The sequence below is a fragment of the Pteropus vampyrus genome, unplaced genomic scaffold, assembly GCF_000151845.1.
Source record: "Pteropus vampyrus isolate Shadow unplaced genomic scaffold, Pvam_2.0 Scaffold302, whole genome shotgun sequence".
Classification (NCBI taxonomy): domain Eukaryota; kingdom Metazoa; phylum Chordata; class Mammalia; order Chiroptera; family Pteropodidae; genus Pteropus; species Pteropus vampyrus.
This window is the reverse complement of record NW_011889083.1, coordinates 4,616,166-4,620,485: the sequence shown is the minus strand read 5'-3', so window position 1 is coordinate 4,620,485 and position 4,320 is coordinate 4,616,166.

Below are 4,320 nucleotides of genomic sequence, written 5' to 3'. Positions count from 1 at the left end.
TGGGTGTTCTATTGACTTCTTGAATTCCAAATTCTAGCTGATTCCTTAGATTTGGGAAATTCTCATCCACTATTTGTCTGAAAATGCTTTCTAGTCCCTGCTGCTTTTCCTCGCCTTTGATAATGCCCATTATTCTTATGTTTCTTTTCCTGATGGTATTAGCTAGTTCTTGAATTTCTCTTTCATTGTTTTTCATTCTTCAGTTTCTCTCTTCTTCCTTCTGATTCATTGCTAGATTTCTGTTTTTGATATCACTGATCTTTTCCTCCTTTTGGTTGACTCTATTTCCCAAGCTTGCTATTTCATTTTTCAACTCTTGCAGTGTGTTCTTCACATTCATAAGTTCTCTTTGGTTCTTTTTGAGGTTTTCAATCTCCTTGCTCTGCTCATCTAGTTGTTTTTTCTGAAATTGTTGATTTGAATTGTTTTAGATCTCATTGAGTTTTAAAAAGTACCATCCAGAAATTTCTGTCATTTAAGTCGCGTATTTCTATGTCTATAAGCTTATTTTCTGGAGATTTTTCTCTTTCTTTCTGAGATGCCTTGTCACCTTGGTTGTTCATGGTGTTTAATGGACTATTTCTCCATCTGGGCATTAATAGAAGTGTATTCTGTTGTTTTTCCAGAAAGAAGATTTATTATATAAAATTATCTCTTTAGCCTATTGTAAAGAAGGCACTTTTCTTTTGGTTTCCAGTAGGTGGCAATTAAGCCTCTTGGATCACGGCTTCATATAAAGTCTTAATAACACGTTTTAAATTTTCTCATAGATATTTAATCACGCTCGCTACCCTCAGTTTCATTCTGTCAGTGTCAGCGACAGTCTCGGTAGCATTAGCTAAGATTCTTCTGGGGATCCGTGGTGATTGGTCTCAGAGGGTATGGGGGGAGGGGCCCTTTAGGTTGGAGGTTCGGGGCTCTGGCTCAGCCTCGGATTTGCAACTGCAGCTGGCAATAAGCAGCTGTTGTTTCTCTGTCGTTCCATCCTGCTTCTCTGCTTTCTGCCCTGATAATTGGGCCCTGCAGCTACAGCTATCCTAGGCAGGAATGTTCAGAAAACTCGCCACAGGAACTCACACTCCTTCTCCACTCCCCCTCCTCCCGAAAGGAGCTCCAGTGGCTGTGAGAGGCAGCTTTTTTATTACTCTCAGTCCACCGCCCAACACCCAGGGTTGTGACTTGTGGTAGCTCTTAAGCACAGATCCTACATTCAGACTTGCTAGTGTGAAGTTTGGGTGGTTTTTGTTGAATTTTACATCTTCAGCTTAATGTTGTTTCAAGGGCAGAGATCTGGGGTGTCTCTCACTCTGCCATGTTTCCAAAGAACTCATACTGGTTTTGATTTGCATTTCCCTAATAGCTAGTGATGTGGAGTATCTTTTCATATAGTTGTTGGCCATTCGTATGTCCTCTAGGGAGAGGTGTCTGTTTATGTTTTCTGCCAATTTTTGGATTGGATAGTTTGTTTTTTTGTTGTTATTGAGTTGTATGAGTTCTTTGTATATTTTACATATTAGGCCCTTATTGGAGGCGTTGCTTGCAAATATATTATTTTTAGATGGTTGTCTTTTTACCTTGTTGATGGTTTCTTTTGCTGAGCAGAGCTTTTTAGTTTGATGTAGTCCCATTCATTTATTTTTGCTGTTATTTCCCTTGCCTTTGAGGTCAAATTCACAAAATCCTCTTTAAGCCCAAGATCCCTGAGTTTAGTGCCTATGTTTTCTTCCATGCATTTTATTGTTTCAGGTCTTATATTCAGGTCCTTAATCCATTTTGAGGTAATTTTGGTGTGTGGTGATAGACAACAGTCTAGTTTCATTCTTTTGCAGGTGGCTTTCCAGTTTTCTCAGCACCATTTATTGAAGAGGGTTTCCTTTCTCCACTGTATGTTTTTGGCATTTTTGTCAAAAGTTATTTGCCCATATAAATATGGGTTTATTTCTGGACTCTCAATTCTGTTGCATTTGTCTGTATGTCTATTTTTCTGCCCATATCATGCCATTTTGATTACTGTCACTTTGTAGTATAATTTGAAGTCGGACAGCGTGATGCCTCCAGCCTCGTTCTTTTTTCTCAGTGTGATTTGGCAATTGGGGGCCTTTTGTGCTTCCATAGATATCTGATGATTTTTTGTTCTGTTTCTTAAGGAATGCTAATGTGATTTGATGGGGATTGCATTAAATCTATATAATGCTTTAGGTAATATGGTCATTTTAACTATGTCGATTCTTCCAATCCAAGAACAAGAAGTATTTTTCCATTTCTTTGTATCTTCTTCGATTTCTTTTAATAGAGTCTTACAGTTTTCATTATATAGGTCCTTCACATGTTTCATTAAATTTATTCCTAGGTATTTTATTCTTTTTGTTGCAATTGCAAAGGAATTATTCTTTCTACTTCTTTATCTGACACTTTGTTATTAGAGTATAGGAAAGCTATGCATTTTTGAACATTCGTTTTGTATCCAGAGACTTTACTGTATTTGCTTATTATTTCTAGTAGTGTTCTTGTGGAGTCTTTAGGGTTGTCTATATAGAGAATCATGTCATCTGCAAATAGTGACAGTTTGATATCTTCGTTTCTTATTTGGATGTCTTTTATATCTTTCTCTTGCCTGATTTCACTCGCTGTGACCTCCAATGTCGTATTGAATAACAGTGGCAATAGTGGACAGCCTTGCCTTGTTCTTGATCTTAGAGGGGAGGTTTTTAGTTTTTCACCATTAAGTATAATGTTGGCTGAGGGCTTGTCATAGATGGCCTTTATTATGTTAAGGTACATTCCTTCTATACCAATTTTGTTAAGTGTTTTGATCATAAATGGATGCTGTATCTTGTTGAAGGCTTTTTCTGCATCTATTGATATAATCATATCATTTTTATTGTTTAATTTGTTTATGTGGTGTATCTCATTAATTGATTTGTGTATATTGAACCATCCCTGTGTCCCTGGGTTGAAGCCCACTTGATCATGGTGCATAATCTTTTTAATATGTTGCTGTATTCAGTTTACTGGTATCTTATTTAGGATTTTTGCATCTGTGTTCATGAGAGATATTGGTCTGTAGTTTTCTTTTTTTGTGTTATCTTTGCCAGATTTTTGGTATCAGTGTGATATTGCCCTCATAAAATGAGTTGGTATGTATTGCCTCCTCTTTGATTTTTTTGGAAGAGAAAGGTAGGTATTAAATCTTCTTTGAATGTTTGGTAGAATTCATTGGTAAAGACTTCTCATCCTAGACTTTTACTTTTGGTACGTATTTGATGATTCTTTCAATTTCCATACTGCTGATTGGTCTATTTAGATTTTCCAGTTCTTGTTGATTCAATCTATGAAGGTTGTATTTTTCTAAGTACTGGTCTGTTTCTTCTAGGTTATTAAATTTGTTATTATATACTTTTTTATAGCATTCCTGTATGATCTTTTATATTTCTGCAGTGTCTCTTGTGATTTCCCTTTTAAACTCTGATTTTGTTTATTTGTGTCTTTTCTCTTTTTTTTTTAATGAGTCTAGCCAGAGGATTGTCATTTTTATTAACCTTTTCAATGAAAAAGCTCTTTGTTTCATTTATTTTTTCTATCTTTTTTTTTCCTTTCAATTTAATTTTTTCTGCTCTAATTTGATTATTTCTTTCCTTATGCTGACTTTAGGCTTCATTTTTTATTCCTTTCTAGTTTCTAAGAAATGTTTTAAATTGCTTATTTGGGCTCGTTCTTGTTTTTGAGACAGGTGTCTAATGACATGAGCTTTCCTCTTATGACCACTTTTGCTGTGTCCCGAAAGTTTTGATATGTTGTACTATCATTGTCATTTGTTTTACATATCTCTTGATCTCTCTTTTTATTTCATCTCTGACCCAGTTATTCTTCAGTAGCATGCTGTTTAATCTCCATGTATTTGGGGTTCTTCCTGATTTCTTTTTGCAGTTGATCTCTAATTTCAAAGCATTATGATCAGAGGATATGGTTAATGTGATTTCAACCCTCTTACATTTGTTGAGGCTATCTCTGTGTCCCAGTATGTGGTCGATTCTTGAGAATGTTCTATGTGCACTCGAGAAGAATGTATAAGCAGCTGTTTTGGGATGGAAGGCTCTGTAAATTCAATTATGTCCAGTTGGTCTAATGTGTCATAAGGATGTTATTTCCTTATTGATTTTCTGTTTGGATGATCTGTCTATGTCCGACAGTGCGGCATATAGGTCCACTACTACGATAGTGTTTTGGTCTGCTTCTCCCTTCAGTTCTGCTAGTAATTGCTTTACATATTTTGGGGCTCCCTGATTGGGAGAATAGATATTAATAATTGTTATTTCTTCT